We start from the raw sequence: 13315 nt of genomic DNA on the forward strand, positions 1-13315 counted from the left end.
AGAAGTCCTCAACTTGGACAATGGCCTCACTTCAAAAGATGCCGCTTGAATGCGAGGATACACACTGGCAACAGCAGGCTCCTTTGAGGTACCTCTCCCTTCCCAGCAATATTTACCTAAGAAATTTAATGCACAGAAGAGAACGAGCGAAAGGGAATATTCCGGTACATGACAGGAACGGTCTTTACTGTGATTTCTTTTTCAGCCAGCACTTTCTTTTCTTTTAGTGGAAGCCTGACAGTCATAAAAAGCCATTGTAAGTGCAGCCCACTGAGAAGCAAACCACAGCCCTGCCTGCAATGCCGAGGGTCGGGATCATTACGTTGTTAGCGTGCCACCCGGAATCCAGGCAATGCATCCGCTTACTCTATTAAATTAAAGCATTTCCTGCAGCAATTGAGGAAGGATAAAGAAAATAGGTGCTATTATAAAAGCATTGTGTGATTTGCCTTTTTTTCTGCAAGCCATTAGGACATGGTATTGCAGGATCTCTCATCTCCCATCCATTACCATGAGGACATAAATGTGAAGGGCTGGAGCCAGCAGTATTGCTGTAGATATACAAGCTGCAAATGGGACAAGGATCTGTCTCTAGTGTTTCTCACTGTTTCAGCTTCCCCAAATTATGTATCCCCTGCACTGCAGGTTCCTATCCCTCTGGTTAGTCACTCTGTTTTTCAGCCACTGCTCTTCCTGTGGGACCCTCCTGGGTGTCTGCTTCTCTCTGCATTTGATAAGGAGATCATTTAGAATGGAAGTAGACAGGCACAGGTGGTGGGACCACCTGCTACAATCTCTTCAGTGCTTTTGGACAGTATAATAGCGCTTGGATTTAACCTTCATATTTCCTTTCTTTTTTTTCCTTCTGCTCCTTTTTTTTTTTTTTTTTTTTTGGAACTTTAAGTTAGCTTTCAATTCATTTATTCAGTGGTCTGAAAGGACGAATTATGATGAAAGACACTATTCCCTTGGTCCTGGAAAAGCAATTTGCTAGAATATTGTTCCCGGGACAAGCAGCTCATCCTTTGTGTTATTTCAAAACCTCTGGCAAGAACAACAAAACTGCAGTCCAAAAGCTCTTTTTAAGGTATTTCTCTTTCTCTTCACTGCCTAACAATTTCATGTGCCTTGTTGCCTGACTGCTCCTGCCAGCTCCCAAATTTTATGTGTCCATGCACAGCAGTAAGAGAGTATTTCACTCCCTCATTTGCCTGTGTTACAGCCTCAAAGGGTCTCTACAATAGTGATTTACTATGGCAGAGGTTTTCCTCTAAAATAGAAGGCTCAGTTGGTCAGGCTCTTGTTTACACAAATAATAAAAGAAAACCATCTTGTGTTGATTCTAAAGAAGCCACATTTTCCATGAACTTGCTATTTTGGGACTGAGAGTCAGATAGTCTCAGTTTAGCTCAAGAGGGAAGAAGAAATAGGTTAACTGCATGGCAGTCTAAGAAAGACAGCTGAACACCAGATTTAAATGGGGCTTCATACAGTTGGAGTTCCAATTAGAATCAGCAAGAAAGAACCAAAGCCCTGAAAGTACACTCACAAGGAATATTTAGCAGACAATTAGGTTTGAGATAGATACTACAGTTTGCAGCCAGGGGAAAGAAATATTTTCTCAGCTTATTTCATATTTAGTCTTTGTAATCACAGAAACATTTTTTTCTATTTCTGGCAGAAAAATTTATGCTAGATTTTTAACAAAAAAAAATCTACCTAACTCACTTGCTTAAGGTAAGGTTGGGTTTCTCTTGCACATTGTAGAAAGCATGAGCAAACTGAGGTCATTTTATGGCATGTATCTCTAGGAGCACAAGCAGAAGCATCAAACATAAAACAAGTCTCTCAGGTGCACTTGTCCTGAGTGCTCTTTGGGGGTCGGCACTTAACAAAAAGGAAGGGTTTTATAAAGTCACTTGAGAATCTGGAGATGGAGACGTTATTCCTGAGCTGATATGCGATGTAAGGCAACTTGGTTTTCAGCCCGGTATTTGTTTCTGCCTGCAAAAACTTGGGATCATTTTTATTTCCTTCTGTCAGCTTTAAAAGAAAAATGCCTAGGCACATTATTATTCATCCCTGAGCACTGCTTCATTTGAATTCGGGTGGGATATCCTTCTGCCTTTGGAGGAGATATTTTGCAGCATCTTTAGTCAGATGCATGCAGTGCTTCATTTGTGATGTGCACGTCATCTTTCACTGAGATCCCATAATTTTCCCCTGGAATTTACTCAACCCTCAACTCTTAAGATGACAGAAAATTGGACTGAGCAAGCCAACAGTGACAGACCTAATTGAAAGTACTTACATCTTTAGAGTACACCAATGATGCAAAGATTTACCTGTGGTTATGAAGGGAATGTGTGCACGCTCTGTTTCACAAAGAAACGCTGTGTATGCCATTCTGCTCAAGAGTCTGTCTTTTGTGCCTTCAGTACCTACAGGAGCGATCAGGAATGCGCAGAGTTTGCATTCCTGCAGATACATTATCTGAAAGTGCGGCCCTTTGTTTGCTTTCCTCCTGTTTTGTTCTGTTAGTCCTTCATTGTAAGAGAGACCTGTTTATACATTCCATTTTTCTTGGTCTTCTTTGGCACCTTGCAGTCAAACACTACTCCAGATTGATCCTTTGGTTTACAATGCACTGGGAGTACAGTCTATGTAAATTTTAGGAACAGACAAAAGAGTGTTCTCACCATCTGATGATTTCATTTCTAGCTCTCCAGCACCTTTTGTTATTTCAGGGTATTTTTTCCTGGTGGGAACAGGCACATTCAGCTGTTGTTTTTATACTGAAAGCCCATGTGGAAGCACTTCCCTGATTTCTTTTTTTTTTCCAGACATGTCTTTCAGCATGTTTCCAAAGGCTTGGAATCAGCACATTGTGTTGTGACATGTGCATACTTGACATTGCTTTGTTCTCTGACTTCCTTTTGCTTGCAATCTTTAGGAAGTTATCTTACAATTAGCAAGGAATTTTGAGTCAGTGTTATTGCAGACCCAGCATATTGTCCTCTGCCATCTGCAAAGAAGAAAGCCTGGAGGAGCAGGGGGGAAAAAAGTCATTTTGGCATTTTTAACTGCCTGAACCACGTAGGATTCGAGCCTTAGTTCAGTGCATAGAAGGGACTGCAGCTTTGACTGCTGCCAGAAAAAAAAATGCATTACACACTACAAACACCTTCTTTATTAAATGTATTAGCAGGAAAGCAAGGGCATTACAGTAACCATATGGAATTTGATACATCCTTTTTCTGTGTTTTGCTCTTGTTCAGTGATTCTCTTATCATACAGTAAAAGTGACAGGGTATCTTTTTCCTAAGACGTTTACAGAGAATTCTTTTGTTTTTCTTTTCAAATGTGCACCTGCATGTAAAGGAACTCTATTAATTTGTCCTGTAAATGGAGCCAATAAAAACAAACAAGTTTTGTACTATCTCAGTGGTAAATACGTTCATTTTTAGCTGGCTGAAAAGCAGGAATTTTTCAAATTTTCATGGTGTTCTCCTTTTTCTTCTTGTATTTTAGACCATCAGCCTCCTGGAGTACAGACAAGAAGCCAACTGGTTTTCAACTGCTTCCCTGTACAGGCAACACAGTTCAAGAGAGAGAGAAATGGCAGCACTTTGGGCAGGAGGGGAAACCTGGAGACATGTCTCAGAAAAACTTCCACATGGAAAGCCCTGTCAGGCACCACCTGGCAATACTGGAAACACCTTTAAACTGGTAAACACACTGAAATGCTTATCATTATGCTAGAAAAAAAAAAAGAGTAGGAGTAGCAATAAGAAACTGTTCCTGGAAGAAAGCAGCCATACCAATGCTGATGTAACATAGAGAACTTCTCCATTGGAATGATGTCTGCAGTCAGCTCCTTATTTCTGGACAGGAATGAGGGGCATGCCATGCAGTCTGACAAGACCTCTTGTACACTATGGTGTCAGGCATGTATGCTACACCTCTCTGAACATCAGCTGACGCTGGATATAAACACTCAGGTTTTAACTTTATGGCATTATTGCATAATAGATGTATGATTTATAACAGCACCGTAGAGGCGAGTGTTTTTCCATTACGGGAGAGGTGAGAAAAGCATCTCCCTAATTAATATTTTAAGTAGCTTTTTCTTTACATGCGATAGAACACACATTATAATGTTCGGAACAAAGATTTTGGTGTCAGGAGGCCTCATCTTCCTGCTGAAGTGGAGAGATTTTTTTTTCCTTAGAGTCAGTAAAAGTGTAATAAAACATCTGTTTCAGTCTACAAGAACAGACCTGAGGAAACAGAGCTTTTTACAGATACACACAGGATCTCCAAACATCAGCAAGGAGTCTCAGGTTTTCACTCTGTTAAGATTTGTCTCTACCAACTCCCCTGAAGTATGTCCACACAGTGGAGGGTAATAGAGTGACACCCAAACAAACAGCAGCAGAACTAACTTCCTAACTGGAATCTGCAGGAGTGTGTGGGTGCAGGACTCAGCTCGTGTTGTGAGAGCAGCCCTACAATTTCCAGACAGCACTGCAAAGACAATCCAGGATTTCCCAGAGACAGATCAGATGTCTGAGCACCACAGCCCTTGGCTCTGGATAGACAGGCTGGGTCCATCACAGGAAGTCCGGAATATTGAGCAATTATTCAGCCACTGAGCAAGACAGAGCTATTTAGATCCCAAATGGTCAAGTGTTGCTTAATTTTCTTCATCATGAGCTCTCCCTCTGAAATCTGTGTTTCAGATCACTGCATAACAGGGAGAGTGTATCTCAAAGTCTGCCCAAGACTGAGAGCTTGCAACATAACAAGGAATGAAGCCTAAAAGTCTGTGTTTGCCAAAAATACAGCAATAATAATTCATACACCAGCCAGAAAGAAGATCGTGCTGTAAATTCTAACGTAAGAAAATCAACAAGAAGGAAATGGCTAATCCTTGGGGGGGATAAAAAGGCTTTTTTTAATGTTAGAAGTCTAGGATTTCCCTTATTTATGGCAAAAATTCCACACAATTCAATTTATTAACTCCACAATCTAAGGATTAAAATGTACGGAGCATAAAACCAACAAGAGCAAAGAGAAAATTGTCTTCCCCTTGTGAATTTGTTTTCAGTCATTCAGTAAATGCTTTCTATTACTGGTACTTTCCTACAATGCAGATGGCAATGTGGGTGCTCACTTATGACACCCACACAAATCAGAAGTTTGTGTAGCGTCCTGTCCTGCATGGGGCACACCAGATGAGTCCTTATATACTAAATAATTCCTTCTGTAATATATTTTCCACACATAGACATCCAACTTGATATGCTAGAATAGCAAATAACTGTACATGGACAGAAATAGATTCAGGATATTCCTCTAAAAACTGCTTGGTTTCTTTCTTTCTTTTTTTTTTTTTTTTAACAGAACACCTCAGAATAATCTATCATTTTTTGGCACCACTGTCATTTATTAGTGTTATCTAAGTTGTACTACTTTCCTTGTCACATCATAAGTTAACCTTCCCTAATCACCACCCTGGACATTTACCAGGCCTTCCCTGGGGAGGTGTTTAACTAGAGCCATGATTTTCCTGTTATTATGTACTCCAGGGTTCTGAAAGCTCGTGTGGTTTCTACTCAAGAGACTGAGAATAAATCCACGTGAGTTTAATGCCAGGAATTTAACACACTAAATGGATATGTGCCTACTTTAAACAAACTCCATTGCTGGTAGCATGGCAAGATCCTCAAAGAATCCCACTTTTTGCTGCACATCCTGCTTTTTGGAAGCTTAATAGAAATGGTTTAAAGTCCTCCTTTCTCAAACACCCAGCAGTTTTCTTTCCCTGGACACCCACGGGAAGCAACAAAATGGCAGAGATCCAGGGAAAAGGAAAATTCCTCTGAAAGCACTGCAAGGAAGCACTTAGGCTACAGACACATTACTCATGAAAGACCATTAGTTCAATCCAGGAGCTCAAACAAGACCTTGAAGACCAAATGAATTGGTCAAAAAAGCCAACCAAACAAAACTCACAGTAATCCCAGGTTTTCACTAGCAGGGATACAGACCAAGCAGAGAGCTGACAATTCAACATCTACTCTCTTGAGGAATATTTTTCAGCCTTAACAGGGAAAGTTGTTGCCAATACATCCAAACCCAGAAATTTCTTAGGCAAGGAGAGGAATCCAATAAGAGACCAGCTGTGCTGAGTTAAAGCACTCCACTTAAAACATCCCATCAATCACAGAACAGGAGAGTGCTGACGTTATTTGTATGAAATGTAAGAGTGCTATTACTCACCTGCAATTAAAAAGAATAGTTTGATTTGGTTTCTTGCCGAGAGAATTATGTGAATATTTTCTCTTTTGCCAGGTTATGAATTTTGCCAGCTTCCATAATCTGAAGGTAGCATTCCAGGTTCTGACTAAATTGTGAATGACACAAGTCAGATCATTTTGGAAGGGAAATCATTCTTTTTTCTGAAACCTAAGTTATAAAGCTTCATGTTTTTCATCCACATTCTCTGCAAGGGGCTGGCTTGCGATGTCACGAAAGCACAGTTTTAATTCATACACTTTTTGGCACATTTTGAGAAGAGTCCAAGATCTGCATGGAGACTGAATTATTCGATCCTCCCTGGATTTGGACCCTCAAGGCATGGATTAAGATGAGACACTAATGGGGCAGCATGCAAAAGCTTGTATTACTGAGATAGATCTCCTTCATGGATAAAAAGAAATAGGAGCTTTCCAACTTGCAATTCTAAGTGAGAACAAAACTTCAGATAGGGAAGAGTCAGACAAGGATCCGGGCAAAGACTGGTAATGCAATGAAAGCATTGGAGCCATCTAGAGGGGATTTTGGCGGGGCTGCATCTTCCAGTGTTAGGAACCAGCAGTTCTCAAGGCTCTGAGTGCAGGTTTATACCACGTCTGGCAAAGGGAACCATTTCACATGCATTAAATGCATGTATGCAATTAAAAAACAAACAAAAAAGAGACAGAAGACAAGCAAAGGCAAGTAAAAAGAGCTGTTCTGAAAAGAGAAATTCTTTGGGTAAATGCCCTTGGTTCTTTTTTTTTTTTTTTCAGGTTCAAATCTACCATTTTCTCCATATTCTTTTTAGCTGACATGGAATATGCCTCATACCAAATTGCCTCAATGTCCGTCACACTAAGCACACATAAAAACTTTGAGGTATTAAAAAAGTTCTTCTCACTCCCAGAAACATTTGCTTGAGGATTTCTCTCCCAAAAAATAAAATTAAGAAATACAAAAACTGGAATACTCACATTAGTAGAAAACAATTAGTGAGAGGAGTGTCTATGCAGCCATCTTAAAGCTATTTTTTGATTCAGGTCATGGGAAGCATAAAGTTAGTTAACCAGAGCTGGGTGTAAGCTTCAGCTCTATCTTGATGCTGTATTAGACAGGTATCCAAGCATCCATATGCCCATCGCTTCACTTTGGCTTCTGAAAGAAAAAAATCAAGTCTGTGAGCCTGTTTGAACCCTAGTGCTTCAGGAGATGCCACACAGCACTTACCTAACACAAGCAAACAGAGCTAAGAAACATAACCCATGAGTGGCAAAAACCAGCCTTTTTGGTATCCAGTAGAGGAAAAGCAACCACTCACTCTTCCCCGAGGTATTCTCAGTCCTAACTACAAGAAACTATCTAAACATTTCGCCCAGAGAACTGATATTGCAAAGCAACAACTAAACGAGGCCTTACAAAACACAAGTATTTTGTCACGTAAATCTTTCATGGCAGCCCCCTTCCATGTGGCTTTTTCCTACTTCTCAAACTTCTTGAGGATGTTTGAGGGCTTAGATAGCACAGAGTAGCCTGTCTTCTTGTAGTGAAGAGGCAGAATGATTTGAAACCAGCTTATCTCAGGGTCATATCCTGCCATTGATTTTTTTCAGCACTCCCCATTGATTCCAGCAGTAAGTTCCACATACAGATCAATACCAGGATATGGTCTTTATTTATTAGTACACTTCTGGTCATTCCACTCTACCCTAATGCCTCAAAACACGTGGAATTAATTACAGCATTCAGCATTACATTGGCCTTGTTGTCTTTGGAAGAGAGCTAAGCCTTCATTTGGTCAACAGAATAATTTGAAAGGACTGTTTGGTGACTTCTGTCATGGATCCAGAAATAGATCCTGTGACACATTCTTCGGGGGCAGGGCTGAAGGAGAGGAGCAGAGACATGTGGATAAGCACGTCCTTTGGCTTACCAGCACTTCACACTTGCAGCAGCACTAAATTCCCAGCAGAAGTTTCAGACAGTGTCTTGACAACAAAAAATTCTCTACATTGAGTCAGTGGTCTGATTCTCCTGAGCTAGCCTGATCTTAAAGACATCATGTACTAAAGAAATATATGTTGGGCACTGGGATGAAAGTTCCCCTACTATTTATTTCTGAACTTCATCAGCATCTTTTACTTATCAGGTCAGGCATACAGGAACTGTAATTTTCAAGGAGTTCATCAAATATGCATTTTTTACTTCCTGGGGCTTGGAAGAGGAAGAAGCTGAAGCTGACTTGGAAAAATTAATATATATTCTCCAACTAGATGCCAAGAGCAAGACTAAATTCAACACAGTTTTTCAGTGGTTCTGATTCAGGGCCTCGGCCCCATGCTGCAGCTGGGCCCTACGGCTTTACCAGCCGTCTGCAGGGCTCAGGTTTGATACAGATTTTAAACTGCACAGGAACTGAAAGACAAAGTGTCTTTAAAGAGGGAGTGCCTTTTCATTTCTCCCTCTCACCACAGAATTTCTTCCCAGATGCAGGCACGGGTAAGAACTAGCCAGGGGATTAAAGTGAATGTTCTGCCTCCTGAGCAGTCAGGGCTTCTGCTCAGAGTTATCACATTTGATGGCCAAAATGCAACACTATATTTAAAAGCAGGGTAAATAAAACACTTCCTTCCTAGGTGCTATGCCTACACTACCTTTCTACATTCTTCAAAATATCACCAAGGTAATGATTCTCTGCATTCAGAAGACTTTTTCTTTAAAAACAGAAAACCAAATAATCTTGTCAGGACTTATGGAATTACAGTAGAGGCAGAGCAGAAGATGAACAGCCCCAAAATTTTCATCTATTACAGAGTCAGTGCATAGTGGTATTTGGATGCAATAAACCAACAGCTATTTTACAAGTACTGCCTGTACCTATGTACATCTGATTTAACCCAAGAGGGCAAAGGAACAAATGAGCAAGGAAAAGAAAGTGCAGAGGGAAAACAGAGCTTCAGCATTTGGAGCCTTAGGAAAATATCAGTGCTCTATTGACTTTGCTTCTCTTGTTCTCCTTTCCATCACTGGAGGGTCCGGCCTGTGCTTTAAGAAAATACTGCTCCTTTTCAATTGTTAAATAGTGACAAAGTCCAGGTGACCCTAGCACAGAGTCTGAGTGGTTTATGTCAAGCCTGGAGACAGTGACTCATGGAGTCACAGATGATCAGTTGATAAATGCCACCGGTATCAGAAACTTGGCCATTAACATGAGTGATGTGAGAACCAAGAGGTTAAGTAAAAGCTACCTCCGTAATGAGTGTGTGATATAGAAAAGCAACATTATGACCCAGGCTTGGATTTTTTGTTCTTGTTTCTCTTCTCCCCTTAAGGTGGATTTGGTTTTATAACTTTTTCCTGCTTCGTAAGCTCTTTTTTTAATGCAACATACATTTTTCATGGGTGGGAAAAGACTACAAGAATGTTACAGAGGTCCAGATGAACCAGGAAGTCCACTAGGATTGGGATTTTTTTCAACATTCTGCTGCAACAATGCAATGTGTTTGCCATGAACTGCTGGATTTGCAGTTGCCCTTGCTTCAAAGTGACTCAGAAGATGTTTTTAACATGTTTCTAGGAAAGAGTAAACTGCATTATTACATGCATTACAAGTAATGAGTTCCCTTATCGCCAGTCAAACATGAGACCAAGGACTTTGCTGAAGCAGAGCCCTCACAAAATCTTCCAAAATTTTATTGCCTAAGTATATAAGCAGGCAACACCTTAGATAACCACTCTGAGCAGTCTTCTTAGCTGCAATTCAAGGATTCAGTACGTCATTCATGTCATGACTTTTCTAGTCTTCAGGGATTTAATGCAAAGAAACCCTACAGTTTAGAAAAACTGTGGGAAGCTTTGGCTGCCAGCATGCAAAATCTCACTGATTATTAAAGCAGAAGCTAGTATTTCATAGTGGGGGTAACTAGTTCTGAAGCATTTGTATGTAAAGTATGTGTGCTGTATTTTTAGTGCACCATACATTTACAGTCATCGTTCTTTTCCCCATCACCTTATTTTAATAAGAAAGAAGAAAAAGCAGTTTAGGCTGCTAAAATTACAGATAGATTTATGAGAATGCAGGCCACTCATCAGAGAATTTAAATAAATATAGGGAAAGGGGTAAACAGCCTTCCTGGCCTGTGGAGGCTTTCGGCAGAACAGAGAATGCCCTTTGCAAGGCTGAGTATTTAATATACTTCACACCAGTAAATATATCCCACTCTCTCTCAAGAGGAGAGGCTAAAGTACAATTGCTCACATGTTCATCAACAGATATGAACCACTAACGGAAATCTATTTTTCAGAAAGAAATCTTTTTCTGTTATATTTTAGTTTGAAATTAAGTTAGTGTTTACCTACAAATACAGGGAAAGGAAGAAGGGTTTCCTCCTCATTTTTCCTGTACAAAATTGTTTTTGTTTAATTATTCATACAGTGGGAAACACAAAAGAAACCAAAATCAGAATGAAACATCACACATTATACTTTCTCAACTTCTTCAATAAAAACTTATTTTGATGGAATTCCTAGTCAGCTCAGGATTTTGGAGATTTTCTTTCTCTCTGGTGTGGGAATAAGAATGGAAAGCTTTAAATATCTGCTTAGAGATCATTTTATTCTGTGACACCCACCTTAATTCAGCACTTGAATGCAGATTTATTCATTCATCCTTTCCTATCAGGAGCCAGACTGGAGCCCAGGAGTGCACCTGGTAGCTCCCCAGATTTGCAGTTCCATCCTTTTGTTCTCCACACTCGGTCTTGCTGGCCCCACAACACACATCAGGGTTCTGGCAAGGTCTGACTTCCCCTACATGATCCTCCCTTTCACCTCTCCCATGCCAGCTTTGCTCTGCTATCAAAACTGCTGAAAGCTGAAAGTTATTAACCCATCTCTTGGAAGAGGTGCTCCAAACTGGACTGAACCAGCCCTGAGCAACCTGGTCTAGCTGGACCTGGTTTGAGCAGGGAGATTCCCATGGCATAATTAAAGGAATTAAATATTGTGCTTGGACTTCCAAACCAGACAGAAGCAAAAGTTTTATCCCAAAATGTAAAACTGAAGATGCAAATAAATTTTACATTAAAAAATAGGAATTGTTAAGAATGAAAACTACTTTTTGCCTCATATTAGGCCATGATAAGGTGAAAATGCTGACTTTTTTTCTTTTTTATAGTATTGATATTCATATCAGCCAAAGCTTCTAGATCTGAAAACAAAGTCCTGGATTTCCATCTTGAATTTCTTGAACTTCCTGGGCCTGGGAAATTGGGTAACGCGCTGAACTCAGAAATGATTTGACATGATTCGTTTGAAATGAGGAAGTGATATTTGGCTAGAAGTAAGGGGAGGCCCATTCTGTGACTTAGGAATTCAACATCTGGTTGCAGAAAACAGCCAATAAGCAAATCTTGCAACATTTGTGACCAAGATGTAGGATTGTAAGATAATTACATCCTGGAATCTGTAGCATGCAATCCATCCATTTTAGATCATCTACCAACATAGCACTCCAGAAAAGCAGGCAGCACATATTGCAGTGGTTAGTGAAAATTTAAATGGCTTAGCACATTCACAGGAAAGCAGAACTGTCTCCTTCGTGTCACATAAGAGAAGCAGAGCAGCAAAGGAGAGGCTCCTTAAGAGGACCAGAGCAAAGGAAAGAATTTGAAAAAAATTTGAAAGAAAATGTAGGGTCTCTCAGAGTGGCAGACAGGAGATTATTTTTAAGTAATAGGGTTATTATATCTGTATAAAATCTCCCTTCTTTACAGCGAAAAAAAAAAAAGAAGGAAGAAACCAACAAACACAGAAGTGCATATTGTCATTTGTGCTATTTGGCTCCTAATAAATGGCCTGAGCTGTCTGCAACACCAGAGCACTCACCAGCTTGAAAGTCCTGAAACTTTTCCAGAGGCTGTTTTGTTTATTTCTGTTGTACTTAAACCCACTTAACAGGGCACTGTGATAAACACCATCTTCCCTTGAGTTGTCCTGATAGCCAAGAGACTGAGTGCCAGGTGCTCTCAAAATGTAGTAAATAATTGTCTGTCTCATCCACTTAAGAAGCAGAGCATTCTGTGCAAGCCTGCCGTGTTTTCCTGACATACCTGCTGGCTGCTGCTCCAATTTTGTAGTTTTGCTTTGCTAGGTATTAAATACAATCAGTGGGTTAATAAAATTTTAAGTATTTTTAATGACGCTCAGTTAGGCAGAAATGGCTCAAAGCCCCAGAACAGCGTCTTCAGAAAGACCATAAGGGCTTGAAGTTTTAAAGGTCTGATCTTAACAGAACCATCCCACTGGAGTTAAGCTTAGGTATGGGTTTAAAGTGAAAATATGCCAGGGCAGACTGGTCAACCTGAATAATAACAAGCATGACATAAACTGTGGTTTCTGACTTGGATACATGTCAATGTTTATAACTTTTGGTTTTTTCTGTCTTGGAGTGAGAGAGATATAGTGGAAAACATACTCGGTGTTGTGGGATTTGTGGATAATAAAAACAATCTGCTAATATGCATTTACTGGGATTTGTCATAGAGCAAAAGGTGAAAAAACAGATCTAGAAAACGTCTCTAAGACAGCTTAAAGCTCATGACTGGTGTCCATATGGAACAGATGTGTGTTCTACTCTGTGAGTTCTTGGTGTTCCTGGACTAAACTGAAATGTTCAGGTTTTTGCTGAGGCTTCCTAGGGAATGAGGGGGCTGCTCTGCTGAGGCATCGCCGTGTCTGAGGAGAGCAGCACTGACAGGCTCCTGCTTTGGGTTGGGCTCTGCACAGCACCAGATTTCTGTCACCCTGGACCAGATCCACAGCCCCTGGCCTTGATTTAGGACTGGTGCTTGCCTGTGATGGCTGCCTATATTATTTTCTTTTCTTTTCAACACAGCAGGTGTACGAGAGCTCCTGTAACAGAAGTTGTTTGTAACAGAGTGCACATGCCTTCTTAATCAACACAAAGATTGCTGTGGGAAGGCAACGCTTATTTCATCCAAATACTCTCTCTGAA

This window comes from Corvus kubaryi, unplaced genomic scaffold (genome assembly GCF_017639235.1).
Source record: "Corvus kubaryi isolate FWS band 111438036 unplaced genomic scaffold, C.kubaryi_AGA036_p1.0 67, whole genome shotgun sequence".
Classification (NCBI taxonomy): Eukaryota; Metazoa; Chordata; class Aves; order Passeriformes; family Corvidae; genus Corvus; species Corvus kubaryi.